The sequence below is a fragment of the Plecotus auritus genome, assembly GCF_963455305.1.
Source record: "Plecotus auritus genome assembly, chromosome: 2".
Classification (NCBI taxonomy): domain Eukaryota; kingdom Metazoa; phylum Chordata; class Mammalia; order Chiroptera; family Vespertilionidae; genus Plecotus; species Plecotus auritus.
Genome location: NC_137771.1, coordinates 204,081,515 through 204,107,414, shown reverse-complemented (window position 1 = coordinate 204,107,414; position 25,900 = coordinate 204,081,515). Strand labels below are relative to the sequence as shown.

General features: G+C 42.4%; 1 long non-coding RNA gene across 1 annotated transcript in view; it reads right to left on the bottom strand.

Moving 5' to 3' along the window:
* Window positions 1-9,515: 9,515 nt before the first annotated feature.
* Window positions 9,516-25,900, bottom strand: part of LOC308242008 — a 35,955-nt gene continuing 19,570 nt past the window's right edge. The window contains exons 2-3 of the long non-coding RNA XR_013959913.1: window positions 10,599-10,722; window positions 9,516-9,898 (exon numbers count right to left, since the gene is read on the bottom strand). This is a non-coding gene — a long non-coding RNA (uncharacterized lncRNA). The remainder of the gene's footprint in view (window positions 9,899-10,598; window positions 10,723-25,900) is intronic.

The window sequence follows — 25,900 nt, the reverse complement described above, 5'->3', positions numbered from 1 at the left end:
GAAACTTCAAAAAATGGAGGAATCATAGCACAATAACATACCTTATATTGAAGATGGCAAAGGCAAAATAAAATTGCCTAACAAAGGAAAGGTACAAAAGCCTTTCAAATTAAACTTAAATATAATAAAATAATTTAAAACTAAAACAAATAGAAAAGAACAAAATGTGTAAACAGTAAATTAAACATTTTCTTTAGTGCAACTTCCAAATTATGCCCGGGACGTAGATGTAGATGGCAATGTAGACTGGGTTGAAAGGTTTTTGGTCTTTAAAACATCAACTTCAGTGGGAACAGTGTTGTTGGTCTCCTTTTTAGCTAATGCTCTGATACTGTGCTCTCCAGGGGCGTGTCTCCCTACATCACCACGATAACGTGTCTACGCATTCCCAGGGTGATGTCGGGGGACGCGTCCGCGGGCATTACAAGGAGCCTCTGGAAGATGGAGAGGTTGTTCCTTTACTGAATGAAGGAAGAAGGAGCTGCGGCCGTGTTTCCTGACGTTGCCATGTTAACACTGCTGCTGGTGAAGGAGCGGAGGGGAGAGCAAGAGAACCCTCCGCTCTTTCGGCTCCGCGGGCCGGATAGAACAGCCGAACGGGCCGGATCCGGCCCGTGGGCCGTAGTTTGCCCATGGCTGGGCTAGACGCTAGAGGGTAGAAGTCCATAATAATGTTGCTCCAACTCAGGGTAGGGTCACCATTTCATCCTGCTATGTCTGATCAGTCCATTGTACACCTATTGGCCTGGTATAAATGTTAATAGTACTCCCTATCACTCTCCAAAGTGTCTAAGTTTGGACTACAAATGGTTTCTCTACTTCTAGGAGACCCCTGATGCTTTCTAAGAAGACTTCATTTGGTTGATGTTGAAGAGTAAATGCCGAACCGGAGAGAGGAGCAAGAAAAGACTGGAATGTGATAGGCAGAATAATGATCCCCCTAAGATGTCCTTTTTTTAATCCCTGGTTGTTACCTCGAAGAGCAAAAGGAAAAGTGATTAAGTAGGTTGAAGTAGGAAGATTAGCCTGGATTATCCAGTTGAGCCCAATTTAATTACATGGAATCCTTAAAATTGGAGAAACTTTCCTGGCCACATTATTAGTTAGAGGAAGAAGGGACTATAAAAGAATGCTCAGAAAGATGCAACATTTCGGACTTTGAAGATGGAATAAAGGGATCTTAAGGAATGTGGGCAGCCTCTAGTGGCTCAAAAAAGCAAGGAAACAGATTCTCCCCTAGAGCCTCCAGAAAGGAATACAGCTCTGCCAACATCTACAGAACTGTAAATTTGTATTGTTTGAAGCCATTAATTGTGTGGTAATTTGTTACAGCAGTAATAGGAAACTAATACATGGAATTGACAGCATTTCTAATGAACCTTGAAGGGTTCAATAAGTCATCCATTCATTTAACTAATATTTCAGTTCTAATATATCCCTGACCCAATGGTAAATAAGATGAATTTCTCAAGGATGACATGAAATATTAACAAGCTGAGGGTAGTAAACCAGGATATGTAAACATGGACGAAGGATATCTAAGGTTGAAGGGATGGCATGGGTGAAGGTTCAGGCAGGGGGTGAAAGTACATAGATTAAGGCTGTAAATAGCCAGTAGTACAGTTTGGCTGGACCATAAAATGAATGGGAGAGAAGAAATAGAAGTGCAGTTTGGAGGCAAGTGGTAAAGGGCCTAGAATGCTAAACTAAGAGTTTGGACTTTATCCTTCAAGCAATGGGAAGATACTGAAAGTTTTAAAGCAGGGAAGGGGATATAACCACATCTGTCTTTTACAGAAATACCTCTGCTATACCACTGGGAAAGAAACCAAATGTGGTTTTGCTCACTATGTAGGTACTTATCAATCAGAAGAGACTAGCTTATGCTGTGGTAATCAACAATCCCAAAAGACTATGCCTCAAGACAAAAGAAGTTTCTCTTTCCCATGCTACATGTCCATCATGGGTCAACATGGGGGATCTGCTTTTTTTTTTCTCTGAACATAATACTTTAATGTATTAATTTGAAAGTGCTCGATAGCATAAAAATTTTAAGGCTAAAGAGAAAGAACATAGCAAGAAGCAATTTAAACTATTTTTTGTGACCGTTTAGCTAAATATGTTAGTTGGATCTTTGAGAGTTTTCACATGAATGAACAGAAGTTCATACTCCACTAGTACATATGCCTGTGTTTGAACAAAAGATAACCAATTTCCCCTTAAGCCAGAACATGGAGTTGAGTTTATTAACTGAACCAAGTGCCATGGGAATATGAGAGGTTAGGCCAAAGAGTAGTGACTAGTGCCAGAGGTCAAGAACATATTACTGTATTTGCTTTCTTGGCTTCAAAGAGTACTAAGAAGGCATTAGAAGTGCCAAAGCCTATACAACAGCCAAGAGAAGCTGGTAGAAGAGAGGGGTAGTAAGGTTGTTCTTGGACATGAAGAGGGAAAGGGATTGCACATTCTCCAAATGACCTCTATTTTCAAATTGGTGAAGCTGACTCTGTACTCAGCACTCATCAGCAAACTGGTCACAGAGTTTTTATTTTCTCATAGGGATTGGGATTGTTCTGTGTCTAAAAACTGTTTCTTGTTTTTGAAGAGATGTGCTTTTTTTCTTCTTTTCTCCTCCCCCTTCACCACTCCCCCCTCCACCCCGCCCCATTGCTTTTAAGCAACTGGGAGCTGAGAGCCTAAAGAAGAAGGCTCTCTTTTCATGGGCAATTGTGAGACTTTATACCACAACGGCATTCTCACAAGGGCCACTGCCTGCAGACGCATCCATGAGGCTGTGTCTATTCGACACTTTCATGAGAAGTGGGTAGCAAAAAGAGAAAGCCAGAGAAAGAGAGTGACATAAGGGACTTCTGCTGAGGACACATGTCACACAAATCTGGGTACTTTCAGAAAATACAGACATTAACAGGAATTGTACTATTTTTTCCTACATGGATCAAGATAGATTTCCCATTTCCTGTTCATTTGGGTAACTGCTTGGACGGTTTCTTTTAAATGTGAATGCCAGGTCAGGGTTAGGTGCAGAGTTAAATTAAATCGTTTATTTTGAAAATTGACATCACGTCAACATTAGCCATGGATATGTATATGGTTTAAAAACATTTAATAGTTTAGCTGACCTATAACTTAAGATGGCTCCCGATGAAGGAGATAAATAAATTATATGGGAAGTTAAGACTTAGGGGAAGAGGCAAGAAAATGTAAGAGAATGGAAATCAAGGTAACCCAGTGGACACTTCATGTCACCACTGAGGGTCATTATTAGAAATAGGATGCCTCTGCTCACCTTAATCAGGGATGCAGGCTGAGGAAGCTATCACCATTTCCTGTTAAAATAAAACCAGTTTAGTCATTAACTTAGCTTAATTATCAACCACTGTGAAGACACTTTTTCACTATGTAATAAACTGCTTACCCCTGAGCCTCATTCCATGTTTTGGTCTGAGCGCTCCAAGGCTGCAAACTGTCTTTTTAGTGTGTGCACAATACATTTTTAAAAATACATATTTTGTTGATTTTTTTTGCAGAGAGGAAGGGAAGGGATAGAGAGTTAGAAACATTGATGAGAGAGAAACATCAATCAGCTGCCTCCTGCACACTCCCTACTGGGTATGTGCCCGCAACCAAGGTACATGCCCTTGACTGGAACCGAACCTGGGACCCTTGAGTCCGCAGGCCGATGCTCTATCCACTGAACCAAACAGGTTAGGCTGCACAATACATTTTTACCAGTAATTCATTGGCTTTCCTTTGGCTCTGAACCTTTGGCATTGGAAAGTTGCCTGTTGCTGGGTCAGAGGGAAAAAAGCTCTGGAGCGCCTCAAAGTGGCAATTAATTACAAGCTGTGTCTGAAAGTAACCCATCCCATCCACTTTTATCTCATTGATCCCCGGCCAGGAAGTATAGTCCCACTAAGTGGGCAGAAGGAGTAAAACTGGCAACGTTTGGTGATGCTTTAATGACTAAACATCAATAAATATTCATTGGACAAATGAATCAATTGGAAGGAGTAGGTTAGAGGTCATTTGATGAAGTCTAGTGGAAATAGAGAACAGGAAGCAAAAGGAGACGGGAGTCAGTGACTAATCAGATGTGCAGGACGTGAAAGAGCAGTCTGATTTTCAGTCCGGAGTGTAGGAAGGGTGATGCCAGTAAAACACACACCACACACACACACACACCGAGACAAGGCGGGCATTTGGATATGTGCCTACGTGTGTGGTTACTAGAGTGCAGCTGAGACACCTACATTTTCTCACCTTTTGCTGGGTAAAATCTGCAATCTCGGCTTCAGGCCTTTTGCTCTGCATACAAACTGTTTCTCTTTTGTGTCGAGGCGCTGGGACCCGTCTGGAAATCAGAATTGGTCGCTGTTCTGGGGTGGACGGCCAGACCCACCACAGGAACGGAGGATGTGAGGCGCTTTACGTGAATCAACTCACAACATTTGGTAATATATGGTTATATATTTACGGTGAAGAGCATTAGCAGATTGTCTGGAATGCAGCTCTGCTGGGTAATCTGGTGCGAACCACTTCACTGCTCTGAGCCTCAGCTCTTTCCATTTTAAAAGCTGAATACCACCCACACCGAGTTCTGTGAGGATCTGGGGAGGAAGGGCCAAGAGTCCGATAGCGCGCACACCACGAACACACCACCCCGACCTCCCCTCGCACCTGCCGGGGACTGAGAACCAAAGGAGGGCACTGAGGGTGGGGATGGGAATGGGGATGGCAGTGGAATTGGGGGTGGGGCTGGGACTTAGTCCCGCCCCTGATCGCGCAGAGAGATGACGTCACTCCAGCCCCTCTCCACTCACCTGGAGCCGCCGGGAGCCGGAAAAAAAAAAAAAAAAACACCAAAAAAAAAAAAAAAAAAAAACTAGACTCCGTTGGCGGCTCGCGCGAAGTGCTGACGTAACGCCATTCGCAGCCTCCGCTGCGCGCTGACGTCACCCGCGGGCGTCCTTGCCCACCTGGATTCTGCCGCTAGTTTGCTAGACGGACAAGCGCGTGTGGAGCGTGTGGGGCTTTCCTGAAGTCAGTGTGACGTCAGCTAGTAGGGAACGATGGCTTTGGCCTCGTGTCTGGAACAACGGGGCACCTAGAGCGACGGTGGCACTGAGGCTGCATGCAGTTGGGGTTGGGTAGCTCCCCAGAGCAATGTAAGTGCTTCCTCTCGGAAGGGATCTTGGAGGAACATGACCTCTAATCAAACTTCTTTACGTAGTTAGTTGAATTTATTGGGGTGACACTGGTTATCAAAATTATACAGGTTTCAGGTGTGCAGTTCTACAACACATCATCTGTCCACTGTATTGTGTGTTCACCACCCCAAGTCAAGTCACGGTACATCACCATTTATTCCCCCTGTACCGTCTACTTTATAGTTGTATACACGTGTTAGCTGCTACTCATTTTCCATTCACTATGCACCTGTGCCATAAGTTAAAGATTATTTATTTTAAAAAGGTAAAGTCACAAATATTTTTGTATGCAAATAAAAAAGTGAACTTTAATGAGTTTAATGCATTAATTAATGAGGAACCTGTAAGATATTATGGGTTCCTAAAGACCGTAAAGTTTGTAAGGTATTCTGAAATGAATTTACACCTTTCCTTCCCTGACTTCCCCTCCATTCAATAGATCAAGTTTTTTTTTTTTACTCAACTTTCAAAATTGGATTCCTCTTCTCTCCGTTTTCACAAACACTATCTCAGTCTGAGCAGAAATTTTCTATGGATGGGACCACAGCCTTCCAACTGACTTCACCCTCCGGCCACCTTCCCCCAATTAGCCTTACCTCCCAAATCCATTCTCTATACAGCTTTCGAAGTGATCAAAACAAAACAAACAAACAAACAAAAAAACAACAGTAAGTATAATCTAGATTATGTTACTCCCTTTCTTAAAATCCACCAATAGTTTCTCCTTTGCCTGGAGAATTAAATTCACACTCCTTATGCTTGCTTACAAAGAACTACTACATGATTTCCTGTGCCTCTTCATCTACCTCATCTGACACTTTCTGATTCTCTCACGGTGCTTCAGGGCCTTCTGCTTGGACAAGGGAGGGAGAGCACATGCTGGGACCTTTCGTTGTGAGGGGTTTTAAAGGCTGGAGGCTTAGGGGAGGTCTTGGAGAGGATCTCAATAGAATATTCATCATTTTTTTTTTTTTTTTTTTGCTGATGCACCAAAATGAAATTTATTCCCTTAACTTCATCTGTCCTTGGGTGTGGTTGGCACAAATGGCACTAATTGAATTTCTGCTATCTATCTCCCCGAGTGTGGTGATTTCAGCTGTTTACTCTCTGGTTGGGGAGAAGTGCAAACCATTTACTCTTAAGTGTCTTTGGTTACAGAATATATGGTTTTGTGATTTATTAGATGGCTATATAAACTGCCTGGCTATCTAACTATCTGTCTCAGTTTCCCTATTCTGCTTGTCCTGGCCTACTAGCCAGTCTCAAAGGCAAGGGGAATATTCACAAGGGAAAAGTAATACAATCCAGATCCCACTTTTACACAGTCTCTTTTACATAGAAGTCAAACCTGCTTTTCTTCCTCTACTTTCCAGCTCAGTGATTGATGGCCACACCACCATTCATTCAGCTATAAAACCCAGAAGCCTGGGCATCCTTTTCAATTCCTGCCTCATTTTATTTCTCCTATTTAATTACACATCAAACTATTGCCCCCAGTTCTGAAACATTTTTAGAATTTTACCCTCTTCTTTATTCATACTATTATGGCCTTGCTTGATGTTATAGGAAACACTTCCTTCACTACATTATACCTTTTTCCTTTGCTTTGCAGAGTAGGTAGAATGAACAAACTGTTGAGCAAACTGAGGTCCACATGACCCTGTCCAAAAAGAGAAATTATGTGTAATGCAATAGGGAAGAAAATATGTCATATTTGTCAAGTTCCTGTGAGGTATCCTTCTGCATACAGGAATTATACTTGCGTAGATATTTATTTTTTTTATTAGAAAAGAGGGAGGAATGTGTTCTTCAGTGTCCTGAATGAGCCAGAAGTTGTGATTGGTTACCATAACTGAATCTGTTTCAAGTGATGGAAGCAGGTGTGATGGGGTGTCACCACAGGCTCACCATTCCTGCCTCTGGAAGTTACTAGTATAATGTGGCTACATCACTCCCCTTCTGGGCCAGTTTGGCCTGGTGGTGAAATGCATGTAATAACTCATGGTTAGCATTGTCATAGATAGTGATAGGGTTTCAGGACATGCTGCCCCAAATATGGCACCTTGGCAAAGTGAGTATTCTAAGCTGAAAGAGTCTGAGAAAACAGCAGAAACTGGAAGGTCACTTTGACTCCCCTCTGCACCTTCGCCCCTGAAGCAGGCCAAAACACCCTTTAACATGAGGGTTTTATGACCTGGAAAGGAGCAAGACAAAGGGACAGGGAGAAGAATCCAAACAAACTGGTTTTGCTAAGTTTCTCCCAGGTTACTACACTTACTTCATACTTTTTGACCTATCATATTTCCCCACAACTATCCACCCTTCATCAACCTAGCATAAAAATACTCTGGATTAACCCTTTCTTTAGGTCTTCATTTCCTGTGAAGGTTTCCATGTCACATAAAATTTATATGCTTGCTCTGGGTGATTGCAGGTTCAGTTCCTGATCAGAGCATATACCTAGATTGCTGGTTCGATTTCTTGTTGGGGCATGTAGGGGAGGCAACGGATTGATGCTTCTCTCTCACATAGATGCTTCTTTCTCTAAAAATCAATAAAAACATATCCTGGGGTGAAGATTAAAAAATAATATGCTTTTCTCTTGTTAATCTGTCTTTGTCAGTTTAATTTTCAGACCCATCCCAGGTAGGAGGACCCAGGAAAACGTTGTCCTCCCCTACAATAGGTAATAAAAGTAAAGTTAAAGACAAACACACACACACACAAAACCTTTCGGCTTATTCTACGTCCTTAAACTACTATCTCTTTGCAATTAAACTGAAACCTAGCCTAGTAAGGTAGAAGTTGCAGTTGCCTACCCAACAGCCATTTTTTTCTCTTTTCTTATAATATTTGGCACATAGTAAAACAATTATTTGAAATTCAAATTTAACTGGAAATCCTATATTTTATTTGGCAACCCTAACATTTATATATTCAACTGTTATATTCCTTAGTAACATGTCCTTATATAAACACTAGAGGCCCAGTGCACTGGTAGGGTCCCTAGCGGCTGCCTTCCCCCGGCCGGCCCCGCCCCCTTGTCGAACTCCCTGACAACTCCCAGTTGAGGGGACAATTTGCATACTATGCTTTTATTATATAGGCTATTCAGATTAGTAAACAAATAATTTTTAAAAAAATTATTTAAATGTGAGCATTTATGTCCAATATCAAGTCCTCAAGGTCCATATCCCCAAAAGTCCGGGGGTCCCAGTCCATGGCTCCAACTTTGTGCACATTGAGAGCCATGTCGTATGGTAGAAAGTATAGCACCTGCAGGGTCAAGTTAGCAAAGGAAGTGAGGTTGTTGTCCCAGATGAATCCTCTGGAGGGAAACTGTGATGCTGAAGATCCATTAGTGAAGACAAAATGACATCCAGCCAGCCTCCCCACGCCCTGCCCAAGAGAGAAATGATGCAGCCAGGCCTGCTTATCCAGGTCCTTCCAGTTACCACCTCTGGGTCGGAAAGGGCAAGGGGAGGGACAAACTGAGAACTTTCACTGAGAGATCCCTTCCTGGATGGGGGTCTGGGGAATCTGGGCATAAGTACCATGATCTAATTCTCCTTCCTCTTACAGATCTCTTGCCAATGCCTCCTCACCACCAATATTTTCTGATTGGACCTGGAGGTCACTGGTCAGTCTTCAGGGGAACAGAGCAAGACAAAGGTGAGTGGAGAATGTATCCAGAGAAGCAAAGGAAAAAATACTCCACATACTTTCTGAGGTTCGGGGCCTTGCCAGCATTATATCTCTCCTTGTTTCCTTTCCTACTGCTGGGAAAGAACCAGCAGAGATGGGCAGAAGAATCCTGCCTAGGAAATTATTTTCATAACAGAAAGCCACACAGAATGGACTCAGCATGGCTATCCATAATTTTTGGATTATGCTTCTTTGGGAAAGATTTTTTTGTTTTCTTTCACTACCCCAACCCAGGAAGGGTGCTCTGTCCTGTGACAATATTTTATCAGTACACTGTGACTGTATTCTACATAGTGTCTTATCTTATGTGCCCAGATCTAGCCAGGGCTAGCACAGAGTAAATGTTGAATGGAAGGATGAATGAATGCATGAATGCTTAATCAGAGGATGCTAAGGAGTTTAGGGAGATAACAGTATCTTGAATTTCTTTCACTCTCCCACAAGATGGCAGCAATTACCATGGTCCAGTTTTCCTACAGATGGAACTCAGCACATCTTCATTGAGTGCATTATGAATACAATAAGTCTATTTTTCAGATCATTATACCAAGGACAGAATAATACACTGATGGCAAGGAAAATAAAAAATAAAACGTAATATTTACTATCACAAATATTGGATATGGCACAATAAATTTTACTTTAAAAAGCATTTGGGAAACAAGTGTTACTGAATTTGTGAAAGAAAAATTGCCCTCTGTGCAAATGTTAGATAAACAAATGAATTATCTCTGCCCCATCTGGTACCTAGCTGTTATCTGATCTCGTAGAATCACTCTGTTGGGCTCTTCTCATACACCTGGCTCTGTTTTCTTGCTCTCAAAATTAAAAAGTTCACAGGTTCCAGGTTCTCAGGTGGCTTGCTTCTTATTCCAGCCATTTCAGTCTGTGCAGAGACCATACAGTGCTTCTTATACTGGACAGTGAGTGGTTAAACTCATCACGGTGTCAGATCATATTCACTTCTGAAAAAGGACACGATTTTCAGAAAATTGTCACTGAGTAAGTATTCTTTACAGGCTCAGAGATGAGAGTGTCCAGTGAGGTTGAGGGTAACTTAGTTTTCTTAAAAGTCTTAAAAAATTATTTATACACACACACACACACACACACACACACACACACACACACTAGGGGCCCAGTGCATGAATTCATGCACCTTGAAAGGAACTGTGGGCCATGAGGCTGTGGTGGGCACAAGGGTGGGTCTTGGCCAATCCTCCATGCTCCCGCCCAGCCCTTCCCACAGCAGCCCCCAGTCACCTGTCTGCCAACAGCCCAGTTCCTGCCACCGCTGCTCCCATCCGCTGAAGTGCAAAGTGATTGGGGCCAGCGCTGTCAGCAGATGCCAGTGGCAGCTGCTGTCCCGATGCTCCCTCAGGAGCAGGGGGAGGTGGAGTAGCCTTCAGAGGCAATCAGGGCCTGTAGCCGCCGCTCATACCTGCTGATGGCGCTGAGCGATCGGGACCGGCGCTGGGCACCAGCAGTGGGTGCAAGCAGCGGCTCCGGCACCGGCAGCTGACGCGAGCGGGGCCAGTGCTGGCAGCAGGTGTGAGCGTCAGACGGGACCACTGCGCGTGGGAGCAAAGAATTTTCAGTAACCACCAGAGGCTTGCCCCGGTGACAGCGACCGGCACCCCGCCTTGGTCTGGCACCCCTGCTCACCTGCTCCACCATCCTGCTGCGGCTGACGCCCGCCATGTTCCATGCATGCCCCTTGGTGGTCAGCACGCCCCTTGGTGACCGGTTGTTCTGGTTGTTCCGCCATTCGGTCTATTTGTATATTAGCCTTTTATTATATAGGATTATTTCAGAGAGGAAGGGAGAGAGGGAGAGAGAGAGAAACATCAATGATGAGAGAGAATCATTGATCGGCTACCTCCTGCACGCTCCCTACTGAGGATCAAGCCCGCAACCGCAGGCGGATGCTCTGTCCACTGAGCAAAACTGGGTAGTAGGGCCTTAAAAGTATTTACAGTTTCTGAATGTCTTAGAAATCAAGAGCATGGTTCCTACATTAAAAAAATAAACTTAACTTGCAGAAATCTTGCTTGGATTTTGCTACTTTTGCACTGCAAGATTGCCAAGACTTGTCTTCAAATTTACCAATTCTGGAATTAGCATATATTTGCCCTGTAACTTTAAGCAAAGCTATGTCCCAGAGACATGTCTATGTTAGTAACACACAAGAATACGAAGGATGAGGAGGTGGAAGAGAATACAGAGAAGAATGATCACAGAGCACAGTTGTTCTGGTCCCTGGGCAGTGGAGAGAGTCCCTAAGAGGCTGGTTCTCCTGAATCTCAGTTGCTAAGGGAGAGCCCACACTCCTGTATCGTCTCCCAGGAGCTATATTCATCTTTTTTATATGATATCATTTAAGCATTACAACTACTCCATGTCAAAGCACAATTTTAAAAAGTTAAAAACATGATTTTCATATAAAAATAGAATGCATATGTGCCAAAATATATTAAGCTCAATATTGAATGAAGGAACTAGTAACATAGCAAAGTTGGTTTCCAAAAGCATTTAAGGAAAAGGGAATTATGTAGCATGCCAGAAAAAAAATTTTAAAGATAGTGAATGTCCTATAAACAATAAAATTATAATGTTTGGTATGACTTTTTTCTATTGGACAGAAATCTAAAAATTAATATGTAACTTCATAATTATGGGGCTCTAATCAAATAGCAAATAGGAAAATCAAACAAAGGTACTTTTTCCAAGGGAATCAAATCATCCTTGCAGGCCTGATAAATAATGACTCAGCATGACATTGAAAGGACATATAGTGATCCTCTTTATTGCTTATAATTTCTTGTTTATCCTCCAGGCGTTTCCTCTCTAGACTGAAAGCATCACGAGGTCAGGGGCTGGCGTGTCTTTTCACCATTGTGAAGAACGTGCAAACACGTAATGAGCAGTGACGGGCGCTGAGTATGCAGTGAATCAATGTTTGTTTAGCTGAACTGAATTGAGTTTTAGAAAGATGAGTAACTTGGTAAGTGGTGAGTGGCAGATTCCCTGAGATTGCTTATAACTGCTCAGTAAGGAGGTGTACTATTTCCTAGGAGTGCTGTAGCACGTCATCACAAACTGGGCCCCTTAAGGCAACAGAAATTGATCTGCTCACAGTTCTGGAGGCTTGAAGTCTGAGAGGGGCTGGCAGGCCATGATCCCTCTGAAGGCTTTAGAGACGAATCCTTCCTTGCCTCTTCCTAGCTTCTGGTGGTGGCCAACAAGCTCTGGTGTTTCCTTTTAGCTGCATCACTCCATTCTGCCTGTCTTCACATGGTTGTCTTCCCTCCATGTGTGTCTGTATCTCTGTGTCTCTTTTTATAAGGACACCGGTGATTGCTAATAAAATATGGCCTCATCTTAATTTATACCTTAATTAAATCTGAAAAGACTATTTTCAAATAAGATCACATTCACAGTACCATCAGTTAGGACTTGAACATATATTTTTAAAAAATATATTTTTATTGATTTCAGAGAGGAAAGGAGAGGGTGAGAGAGCTAGAAACATCAATGATGAGAGAGAATCATTGATCGGCTGCCTCCTACATGCCCCCTACTGGGGACCGAGCCCACAACCCGGGGCTATGCCCTGACAGGGAATTGAACCGTGACCTCCTAGGTGGATGCTCAACCATTGAGCCACACCAGCCAACTTGAACATATTTTTATGGTGGACACAATTCAATCCATTATAGGAGGCTTGGAGTCAGAAGGTCTTGGGTGTGAATACCTTTAGTACATTTAGGTAAGAATCTCTCAGCATTGTGTGTAGGCTTTCTGCTTCCCTAGGTGTTGGGGAAAAAATCCCGTTCTTAGCTACATGCAATTTCAGGAGCCCCAGGCACTTATCATGACTATTTTGCATCTAGTCACCTTGATTTGATCTTTTATCTCTAGTTCTAAGAAATCCTTTTCATTTCTCTGAAATGAAGTACTTGCCTTTTACCCAGGTTCTAGTAAATAAGTTCTTACCTTGACCCTGTGTTATCTGAGGTTTGGTACCTGTTCAGGAGACCAGTTCTTCTGGGACCTAGTCCATGCCCTGATCTTGCCAAAGCACCCAGGTGCAATCAAGTACCAGCTGAGCTATAAGTTGCTAGAGAACAGGGAGGGAGCAGGCACTCCACTGTGACTGGCAAAGAGAAAAGTGGGCAGAGATGGCTTTTTTGTGTGGTTAGCCTGGCATTCATAAGGTGTGCTTAGCAGATTTCTGATCTGACGGGTGTCAGTGGCATCCTATCATGGTGCCTGTACTAGAGAGGCCTTTTGGGGTTTGGGAGCAGCAGCAGTTCTCAGCATTTGGCTGAAGAAAGCAGTAATATTCAAGTGTTTAGCTGTAAAAACCTTCCAAATTAATTTGGGGTTTTTTTTTGCACATCTCCTACAGTCAACTTCTTCTAGTTGACTAGAAGTCCAGTGCATGAATTCATGGACGGGTGGGATCCCTCCAGCTGGCCAGCAATCAGGGCCGGGGCCAGTGGCTGGGGAGGGACTGCAGGAAGGACCACGGGAGAGCTCCAGGGTGTGTCCAGCCCCATCTCACCCAGTCCAGATCGGCCGGATCCCAGCAGCAAGCTAATCTACTGGTCAGAGCATCTGCACCCTGGTGGTCAGTGCACATCATAGCAACCAGTTGGTCGACTGCTCGGTTGGACACTTAGCATATTAGGCTTTTATATATATACTAGAGGCCCAGTGCACAAAATTCGTGCATGGGGGGAGGGGTGTCCCTCAGCCCAGCCTGCACCCTCTCTAATATGGGACCCCTCAAGGGATGTCCAACTGTCCGGGATTGGGCCTAAATGGGCAGTCGGACATCCCTCTCACAATCCAGGACTACTGGCTCCCAACGACTCATCTGCCTGCCTGCCTGATTGTCCCTAACCCCTTCTGCCTGCCAGCCTGATCACCCTCTAACCACTCCCTCCCAGCCTGATCGATGCCTAACTGCTCCCCTGCCAACCCATTTGCCCCTAACTGCCTGCCCCTGCAGGTCCGGTCGCCCCCAACTGCCCTCCCTGCAGGCCTGGGTCTCCCCCCCGCAACTGCCCTCCCCTGTTGTCCTGATCGCCCACAACTGCCCTCCCTTGTAGACCTGATACCTCCCAACTACCCTCCCCTGCTGGCCATCTTGTGGTGGCCATCTTGTGTCCACATGGGGGCAGCCATCTTGTGTGTTGGAGTGATGCTCAACTTGCATATTACTCTTTTATTAGATAGGATAGAGGCCTGGTGCACGGGTGGGGGCCAGCTGGTTTGCCCTGAAGGGTGTCCAGGATCAGGTTGGGGGTTCCCTTGGGGCATGGGGCGGCCTGGGCGAGGGGCCTGTGGTGGTTTTCAGGCTGGCCATGCCCCCCCGGCAACCCAAACAGAGGCCCTGGTATCTGGAGTTTATTTATCTTCTATAATTGAAACTTTGTAGCCTTGAGTGGAGCCAAGCCTCCTGCTTACTCCGTGGCCACAGACATTTTTGTTGGGATTTATTTATCTTCTATAATTAAAACTTCGTAGCCTTGAGCGGAGCCAAGTCTCCTGCTCACTCCGTGGCCGCAGCCATTTTTGTTGGGATTTATCTATCTTCTATAATTGAAACTTTGTAGCCTTGAGTGTAGGCCTGGACCGGCCAGGGCAGCAGGGAAGCTTGGTTTCCTCCATTGCCGGGGGCAACTCAAGCCTCCTGCTCTCTCCAGCTCTGTGGCTGCTGCCATTTTTGTTGGGATTTATTTATCTTCTATAATTAAAACTTTGTAGCCTTGAGTGGAGGCCTGGGCCGGCCAGGGAGCAGGGAAGCTTGGCTTCCTCCATTGCCAGGGAAACCCAACCCTCCTGCTTGCTGCAGTTCTGTGGTTGCAGCCATCTTGGTTGGGTTAATTTGCATCCTCGCTCCTTATTGGCTGGTGGGCGTGGCTTGTGGGTGTAGCAGAGGCACGGTCAATTTGCATATTACTCTTTTATTAGGATAATAAAAAATAAAGATAAACTTTGATAATTATTAAACATAAAATGTAAACTTTTAGTAGAAATCTAATTTCTAATGAAGTAACTGTTTCCCCCCACACTCAGTTCTGATATCTATGAATGATTATTGCTTACTGCTAGAATGAGATAGAGTTTTGTATAATTCTAATTACTTTTTCATTTTTTGCAGATAAATGTGCCAAAAAATATTTTTCATATAAGTAACATATCAATATATTAAATATTTTAAAAAAGGCTTTATCAAGACTTAACAAATGATTATTAATTATAGTTATTACTCTTTCACTTTGAGATGCCTTGATTAACTCAATATAATCACAGAGGATTAGAAAAGTGGAAATATTCCTTATTTTCTATGTCTTTGCCAATACAATATGTTTTATAAAATGCTTTTCTCTTAATTACATAATTTAAACATATTTTCACTGAAATCTTGGAGCTGAAAATTTTCTTCATTTGGATAGTGGAAGGTCTAATTGGCAAACCAGTCATCTTTGTTAGTCCCATCTGTCCTAGTCAGATGACTTATTGTCCATCAGAAAAAAGTTTGACCTCATTTTTCAATTTAAATAGATGTGTGTTGCATTTCAGAAGAGAGTATAAAAATCACTGGAAGAATTATGGAACACATTTTATAAGACAAATTATTAAAAGCAGTCAAGATTTAAATGATGTAGATCTAACATAGTTAATTTATCAATGTCTTATCAAGTTATAAAAAAGTAACAAATCAAATGCTATTTTTCATTACTTAATTTACAATAATGTAGTGTAATTTGTAGCTTAAAATACTATTTATTTATGAGCGAGAGAGTATGATAAAAAGTATGCTTAGATGCTGGTGTTCAGCTTTTGGAATTAAATAAGAACAATATATACAATTAGAATTAACTCCATTAATTTTATTAGACATCATGATCAAGCTTTCCTATGTATTTAAAGAAAAGAAAAGGTAAATAGCACTATTAAAATTAATCAGTTCAGCAGCTAGCATTTATTTAAAAAAACCACAAAGAAATACTAAACATTTTAAGATGACATCAGATCAGGATTATAACCAAAGTAAATATTTCCTTGTATGATTTGATAAAAATAGATATACATCAATTCTAAAAAATATTTGTAAAGTTTTATGGGTAAATTTTTATCTACTTATTCTTTAAACTCTTGGTAGATCAAGATAACATTTTAGTTACATTAAGAGTCAGCTACGGAGGAGAAACCAAGATGGTGGCATAGGTAAACACCTAAACTGCTGCCTCGCACAACAATTTCAAAACTACAACTAAAAGACAGAACGGACACCATCCAGAACCACAGGAAAGCAGGCTGAGTGAAAATTCTACAACTAGAAGGAAGGAGAAAAGCTCACAGAGAATTGGAGGTACGGCAAAAGGGCTTTGTGCGCGCAGAGAGGAAGGGCGGCTGAGAGCCTGGCTGACTTCCTCTGGCGGAAGGGGGAAGGAAGCCTCCGACCGCACTGAACCCCAGTTCTGACTGCACTGAACCCCAGTTCCGGGCGAACCCCTGGGGACCCACGCTCTTACGGGGGGAGTCTGGACTCTCGGGCGGAGACTCGAGCTGGGAAAGGCAGAAGTCTGAAGGCGCGCGTGGGCCAGTGCGCACAAAGGCTGCGGGGGTTGCCACAGGCTTTCCCTAGTGGAGGGGAGTCAGAGGATTCTGACTGCACTGAGCCCCAGTTCTGACTGCAGTGAACCCCAGTTCCAGGTGAGCCCCTGGGGACCCACGCTCTTGTGGGTGGAGTCTGGACTCTCGGGCGGAGACTCGGGAGCTGGGGAAGGCGGAGGACTGAAAGCGTGCTCGCGCCAGTGCGCACAAGGGCTGCGGAGGTTGCCGCGGGCTTTCCCTGGTGGAGGGGAGTCAGAGGCTCCTGACGGCACTGTGCCCCAGTTCTGACTGCAGTGAACCCCAGTTCCAGGCGAGCCCCTGGGGACCCACGCTCTTGTGGGGGGAGTCTGGACTCTCAGGCGGAGACTCGAGCTGGGGAAGGCGGAGGACTGAAAGCGCACATGCGCGCAGGGGCGGGGCTGACAGGAAGCCAAGACTGAGACTCCACCCCATCCAAGCTGAGCACAGAGGCTATTGCAATTTGGCAAGTCTAATCCTATAGGGCTGTCGCCAGCACCGGGCTTCTCCCAGCATAGACACAGCTGATCCTTACAGCCAACTGGCCCGGAGGTCAATTCTTCCCAGTGATACCAACAACAATAAAGACTTAATTACAACAAGGCTGTACACACAGTCCACAAAGGGGTGCACCAAGAGTGTCCACCTCAGGTTAACTGGGGAAGCAGACCCACTGGGCCATATTGGAAACCTAGCACACAAATCTACCTTACCAACTCAGGGAATCAGTGAAAATGCGGGGTCAAAGAATCAGATCACAAACGAAAGAAATGGAGGAAAACAAACGACTGGATATAGAATTCAAAACCACCGTTATAAGACTTTTTAAGAATATCCTAGAAAAGGCCGATAAATATAACGAGACCCTCGAAGATATGAAAAAGGACCAACTACAAATTAAACATACACTGACTGAAATAAAAAATATTATACAGAGACCCAGAAACAGAATAGAGGAACACAAGAATCAAGTCAAAGAATTGAAATACAAAGAAGCAAAAAGCACTCAATCGAAAAAGCAAAAAGCAAAAAAAAAAATCCAAAAAGTTGAAGATAATGTAAGAAGACTCTGGGACAACTTCAAGCGTACCAACATCAGAATTATGGGGGTGCCAGAAGAAGAGAGAGAGCAAGATACTGAAAACCTATTTGAAGAAATAATGACCGAAAACTTCCCCCACCTGGTGAAAGAAATAGACTTACAAGTCCAGGAAGCCCACAGAACCCCAAACAAAAGGAATCCAAAGAGGACCACACCAAGACACATCATAATTAAAATGCCAAGAGCAAAAGACAAAGAGAGAATATTAAAAGCAGCAAGAGAAAAACAGTTACCTACAAGGGAGCACCCATACGACTGTCAGCTGACTTTTCAACAGAAACTATGCAGGCCAGACGGGAGTGGCAAGAAATTTTCAATGTGATGAATAGCAAGAACCTACAACCAAGATTACTCTACCCAGCAAAGCTATCATTCAGAATTGAAGGGCAGATAAAGAGCTTCACAGATAAGAAAAAGCTAAAGGAGTTCATCACCACCAAACCAGTATTATATGAAATGCTGAAAGGTATTCTTAAAGAAGAGGAAGAAGAAAAAAGTAAAGAGAAAAATTATGAACAACAAATACATATCTATCAACAAGCGAACCTAAAAATCAAGTGAATTAAAAACCTGAGGAGCAGAATAATCTGGTGAATATAATAGAATTAGGGGCATAGAAAGGGAGTGGACTGATAATTCTCAGGGGGAAAGGGGTATGGGGGGTTCATGAAGAGAATGGACAAAAATCATACACCTATGGATAAGGACAGTGGGGGGGAGGTAAGGGCAGAAGGTGGGGTGGGAAAGGGGTGGAGGGGAGCTATGGGGGGAAAAAGGAGAAATAATTGTAATAATCTGAATAAAGATTTATTTTAAAAAAATAGAAAAACTAAAAAAAAAAAAAAAAAAAAAAGAGTCAGCTACTCACAATTGTAGGGAGCGACTATAACGTCAAGCCTCGGACTGACCTGTGGCAGGGCCACAAACAAGTCCCAGCTTGGAGGGCAGACCCCTCTTAGAATAATTAAGCTTGACCTTACGGTCCTCCCTAGTTCCTTCCTAGGTAGCTAATGGGCTGTGGGAGGTGCAGCAGGTGCTGCCAAAACCAAGTGAAACTCACAAGAACATTGTAAGCATGTTGACCACTACCCTTGTTTTGCTTTGTGTGCTCTGACTATAAAATAAAGACTCGACTTGCAGGCCATGGCGCTGTCTCTCCATCAGAGAAGCAGCGTCCCACTGAGCCCCAGCTGTATTCTCTTGTCTGTCTTACTTAATCCTTCACCACCCCTTCTCAGGCTCACCGAACCTGCCCGTGCTGGATGTGGCCCAACTATGGTAGACCACAATCCTGTCCCTTGGAGTTATCACCTTAGTGTAATCCCTTTCTTTTGGTTCTAACAGAATATGGCAAAGGTGATTCTATGATTATGTAATGTTAGATGAGATGAGATGAGACTGTCTTGCTAGTAAAGTCACTCTAGAGCCTTACCTTCCTGGTTTGATGAAGTAATTGGCCATATTGAGGAAGCTCACATGGCAAGGAACTATGTGCTGGTGGCCTCTAAGAGCTGATGTTATTCTGAAGAGCTGAGGGTTACTGCTAGCCTAACTAACCCTTTACTGCAACCTTGTGAAACCCCAAGCAAAATACTCTAATAAACTCTAGCCAGACTCTTGACTCACAGAAACATGAAATAATGAGTCTATGTTGTTTTAAGTTGCTAAATTTGTGATAATTTGTTGTTCAACAATAGACACCTGATAAACAAATCTATTCAGTTTTGGCATTTTTAGGTGCTTTATAAATAATAACAAATCCAAGAAAATAATATTAGAATAGCTGAAAAGAATTGTCTGTGTTTAAATATGAGGGGAAGCCTTTTTAAAAAGAATTTAATATACCCTATTGATTCTCTCTTTGCTTTTTTTTTCATGGAACACTTCCAGAATAATGTATGTATGTTTGTTTGCTTATTTGTGTCAGTAGAGAGGAAATAGGAAGAGGCATAGTCCTTACATAGCAGGATTCCCCAGGCCAAGATACTATTTTTAATACTATGCTTTACTCTTAACTGAAATGTATGTAACACTAGGAAAGACAACAGTCTCTAAGGGTTTATTATACCCTGATTATTCATTAAAAGATTCCACTCCTTCCTTTAGGCCCCTGGAGGTTTGTACACTCAAAGAAATTCTCCACTGTAAGACTTGGGATGAGTGAGAGGTGTGCCTTTATTTAAAGAGTGGGAGACCTCTTGGTTCATGGTTCACTTCCCGGGTTGAGCACATGCCCTGGTTGCAAGCTCAACCCCCAGTAGGGGGCATGCCGGAGGCAGCCAATCGATGATGTTTCTCTCTCTTTTTTTTTTTTTAATATATTTTATTAATTTTTTACAGAGAGGAAGAGAGAGGAGAGGGATAGAGAGCTAGAAACATCGATGAGAGAGAAACATCAATCAGCTGCCTCCTGCACACCTCCTACTGGGGATGTGCCTGCAACCAAGGTACGTGCCCTTGACCGGAATTGAACCTGGGACCTTTCAGTCCGCAGGCCGACGCTCTATCCACTGAGCCAAACCGGTTTCGGCAGATGATGTTTCTCTCTTATCGATGTTTCTATCTCTTTATCCCTCTCCCTTCCGCTCTCTCTAAAAATCATTAAAAAATTTTAAAAAGTGGGCGAAACTCTCATATGAACATAGGCACTTTGTCTGGCTCATCAGTATTGGGAAAGATTATCTCTGGAGGTTAAGGACCTAGAATTTAATTCTCTTTACATTTTCTCTTTCATCCCATTTGGAAAGTTTTAGGACTACGTGATTAATCAAAGGCATCTCTAACAATTAAAAAACCCAGTCTCCTGATGCAGCGACTTAGAGCCTATTTAGTTCTCATGGGAAAGATAAAGCTAAAGGGAAGAAAAAACTCTCCACCCCTTTGAAACTTATATTCTGGTGGAAGGAGACATACACTAAATAAAATAAATGTATATAGTATGTGAGGAGGTTAATTATTATAGAAAAAAATAAAGATGTGGGATAGAGGTTATTTGAAGATGGCAATTTAAAGAGTTGGTCAGAGAAGTCCCCGCTGAGCAGGGTAACTTTAATTTCTGGGGGAGGTTCCATGCAGGTAAAGGAAATCCAACTGGTATTGGATTTCTAATCTGTAACCTTATGCAATGGAAAACAATGGATCAGTCTTTTTATAGGGTTATGAGCAGAATGTTTGTATCCCTAGAATTCTATACCTTGCTAAACCATCATTCACATATTGAAGGAAGAAAAGGCAACTTTAAATATGCACGAACTTATGTCTCCTTTAAGAAAAATATACTCGATGAAGTTATTGCAGTCAATTTAATGTGAGTCAGAAAAAATAATTTAAGAAAAAATACTGTGGTCTATAAGAAATAGTGGTGAGCAATAAAACAAGTAAGAACTATAATTAAATCTAAGTAATTATTTGAATTGTAGTTGTAGAGATTAGTTATTTAAAAGGATTTTTTTCATAGAAGAAGAAAATGTAAAATCTTAAAAATAAGAGCCTGTTAATTCAGAATCAGATATTTTACCTGGCCAGAATGGCTCAGTTCGTTAAGCATCATTCTGTGCACTGAAGGTTGTTGGTTTGATTCCGATCAGGGCACATACCTGGGTTGCAGGTTTAATCCCCAGTCAGGGAATTCATGGAAGGCAGATGATCAATGTTTCTCTCTTCCTCTCCCTTTCTCCCTCTTCCTTCCTCTCTTTAAGCATGTCCTTGGATGAGGATAAAAATAAAAAGAACTGGATATTTCAAAAGGAAACCTGAGACATAGCACATTATAGAAGTGAGAAGTACAGTAGAAAAGGGGCAAGTAAAAGCATTATAAAATTTTTATCTTCTTGGGAGAAAGACATAGAAACTTTAACTCTGGACTTCTTTTCTCTTTGACATTTAAAGGTTAGTACAATCAGGATAAAATGGAACATAAAGCTTCATCCTTATAGTGGAGAGCAAAATGAGTGGCACGGGTAAAGATTATGGCTTTATCTGGAAACTTCATTTCACAATAATAGTAACGAATAGAAAAACAAGAAGAAAAAAAATTCTAAAAGGAAGAGAGGGGAAATGTGAGAGAATGTTAATATCCTATTAATAAAAGGCTAATACACAAATTGACCGAACGGTGGAACAACTGGTTGCTATGGTGTGTACTGACCACCAGGGGGCAGACGCTCAGTGCAGGAGATGCCCCCTGGTGGTCAGTGTGCTCCTACAGGGGGAGTGCCGCTCAGCCAGAAGCTGGGCTCATGGCTAGCGAGCACAGCAGCGGAGGTGGGAGCCTCTCCTGCCTTCGTGGCAGCGCTAAGGATGTCTGACGGCTGAGGGCTCCTGGACTGCGAAAGGGTGCAGGCTGGGCTGAGGGGACCCCCCCCCACCCTGAGTACATGAATTTCATGCACTGGGCCTCTAGTATATTTAAAACAAGGAGTCAGCAGTAATGATGAAGTAGATAATTACCTTAGTAGGCCCTTGATATAAACTTCTTATTGGGAAAAACTAGAATATCTCAAGAGAATGTTTATACCCCTTTCCCCCTGTCTCTGTCTTTCTTAGAAATGTGAACCCATTTGGGGCTGCCTTTTCCTAATGATATCTGCCAACTCTAGAATAGGCAAAGGACAAAAAGCAGAGCAGGGCTCCTGAGAGACTCCTAAGATTTGGAGGAGTAAATTGGAGTTCAAGGCCCATGAAGGCAAGAGGCCTTGGTAAGCCCCCAGTTTGTGGACTGTGATACGGAAGGACTGCACTCCATGAATAAATGAGAAATAGACTGGCCCTCCTACAGACTGAAGCTCGGCTTTTATCTCAATCAGAATTAAAGGAATCTGGAATTTCTGGTGTTTCCAGCTATTGGCCAGAAATAAACATATTCTCTGTACAACTTTTCATATATACTGTCTGGTATCAGTAACAAGGGCATTTAGGATATAATACAACATGTTCAAAGCCAAGAGAGAAAACACAACAGAAATGGATTCATGGAGGATCTAGATAATGAACTCATCACTTGTGGACTTCAGCTATGTGACTGTGTTCAAGAAAATAAAAGAAGAGTGAAATTTTCAGCAGAGAACTGTAAAGCATGTACATGCACCTGCACACACAAAGCAGATGGAAATTCTAGAACTTAAAAAATTATGGTAATTGAAATTAAGAGCTCATCTTTTAAAAATTAGGTCATATAATGCATAGGTCCTGGAAAGACTATTGAATTAAAGTGCATTGATCAGGTATTATCTATTGGTCCAAGTTGACGGGGAGGTAACTAGAATATGCATCACTCACTAGATCAGTAAGAGGGGCAAGGTACTGGGTTAGCCTATTAGTAGTTAAGTTTGGGGGGAATCAAAAGTTATATGTGGCCCTAACTGGTTTGGCTCAGTGGATAGAGCGTCGGCCTGTGGACTAAAGGGTCCCAGGTTCGATTCCGGTCAAGGGCATGTACCTGGGTTGCGGGCACATCCCCAGTAGGGGGCGTGCAGGAGGCAGCTGATCGATATCTCTCTCTCATCGATGTTTCTAACTTTCTATCCCTCTCTCTTCCTCTCTGTAAAAAATCAATAAAATATATTAAAAAAAAAAAAGTTATATGTGGATCTATGACTGCCGAAATCCCCACATTGTTCAAGGGTCAAATATATATATATATATATATATATATATATATATATATATATGCACACACACATACATACATACACACACACACACACATACACACACACACACACACACACACACACACATATATATATATATATATATATATATATATATATTTATATATAAATTAAGTGTATGATGAAGATCATACCAGTCAATGGGTGAATTATACAGATTGTTTAATGTATGGTGCTATGTTAATTGAATGACCATCTGAAATATACATATATAATTTAATATACATAATTTAATATACATAAGTATATATTTCTACTTCATATCATACAGTAAATTAATTTTGAGAATGTGAAATGTTTACAAATAAGTACCATAAAGTAATAGGAAAAATGTTAGAATATATAATGTTTGAGGGAAGACGTTAGCATTTACCAAATCTAGAAATAATAAAGAAAGGATTGAGTACATCAAAAGACACCAAAAACAACTGAAATGAAAAATTGGGGAAAATAGTTAAGCATATATGTAAAAAAAAAATTAATGTTCTTAATGCATAAAAACTTTTGCAAGTAAATTATGAGCAAAGTAATCAGCTTGATAGATAAAAGAGCAAAGGACATAAAGAGGCAATTCAAAGAAGAAATGCAAATAACAATAAGCATTTGAAAAAGCCTTAGACTCAGTAACAATTAAAGGAATGCAAATTCAATGAGATGACTTTTTTTCCCCCCCTGTTATATTGGCAAAGGTGAAAAAGTCACGTTGGTGAGAGAGTGTGAGGATACAGATTTTGTTGGTGGCAGTGTAAACTGGTGCAGCTTTTCTGGAGGTTGGTTAGGCAATATATTGAAAAATTTTTAATGTGTAAGGCCTTGAATTCAGCAATTCCCCTTACAGGAGTTAATCCTAAGTAAATATCCTATCTAATAAAAGTAATATGCAAATTGACTGTCACTACAACATACAAGATGGCTGCCCCCATGTGGTCAAAGATGGATGCCCACATGTGGACACAAGATGGCCACCACAAGATGGCCAGCAGGGGAGGGCAGTTGGGAGGGACCAGGCCTGCAAGGGAGGGCAGTTAGGGGTGACCAGGCCTGCAGGGGAGGGCAGTTAGGGGTGACCAGGCCTGCAGGGGAGGGCAGTTAGGGGCAATCAGGCTGGCAAGGGAGCAGTTAGGCATCAATCAGGCTGGCATGGGAGTGGTTAGGGGTGATCAGGCTGGCAGGCAGAAGCAGTTAGGGGCAATCAGGAAGGCAGGCAGGCAAGCAGTTGGGAGCCAGCAGTCCCAGATTGGAGAGGGTGCACGCTGGGCTGAGGGACACACCCCCCATGCCCGAATTTAGTGCACCAGGCCTCTAGTCATATATAAAGATGGACAAAATGTATACTGCAGTATCAGAAACAGCCTAAATTTCCTGATAGAGGATTGGTTAAACAAACTAATATAGACACATAGAAGAGAATATGTAGCCATTAAAAATAACAACGTAGATCTATGAAAGCCTGGTTACTACACATTATTGAGAGAAAAAGAATAAAAATGCATGCATATTTACTAGTGGGAGAGTAACTTGGTAGGGCAGTTTGGGAATAACTATCAAAAGGTAAATGCAGAAATGCTTTAATGCAGATGTTCCACTTTTTAAAATATATATAAAGATATGTTTGAAACAATACAACAGGCCCAAAATTGAGTCACTGATGCTAAGCCTCTTGTTAACAAACCAAAACTTACAGTCTCGGTCTCTCCCAGAAATGGATTCTTAAACCAATCAGGAATGACTAGATCAGCACTACTTAATGTGCCCGATAGACCCCTGTTATTTTCTAAAGGAAAGTGATCTTGCCTTAACTCAGAATAGATCTGATTGTCTGAGAACCTCTGCTAAGTCCTGGCTTGAACATTGGTGGGACAGGACTTCTTTTCATTTCTAGAACTCGATGTCGGCAATCAATAGTGATTTAAGCAGATGCTTCAGGAAAAATGTCAAACTTCGGTCTTTAAAAATATTAATGGAAAATTTAAAAATCTGTAAACTCTTCAACACCTCCACTTTTCTGAAATCCAAAATTACTAATATAAAAAAAAGAATGCACTGCAATTCAGTTGAATTCACAGATACTTACTGGCACAGCTGCCATTTGCACCAGAAAATGAAGCAAAAGTGGCAGGATACGCAAGTAGCTATTTGCAGAGGCTCTTGAAACCCACAGTCTATGTTTGCATGGATTCCTGGCACTGGATGCTCAGTGCAAACCGGCATCCAAGAGCCTCGCTTAGGTACGTATCACCCTGCAAACCTTAAATTTACTTCACACCTGCTTTTGAAACCTGGAAGTACTGCCAACTTGTTTTCACAGATGGATTTGGCAAACATTCCAGCATCTTGTACAAAATTATAGATCACAGTAAATCCGTGTCCTAAATTCTTTGGACATATGGAATACGTAAAAAAAATGTGATATCTGCTTCAGAAAGGAGCCCAGTGCCCTCTCAGGTCCTTATCATTTTGACCAGAGCAGCACAAACCAGGAACGGGAGAAGCTGTGGCCCCAGGGTAGGCTTGCCCGGTTTTCTCCCCGCAGAAAGCATTCC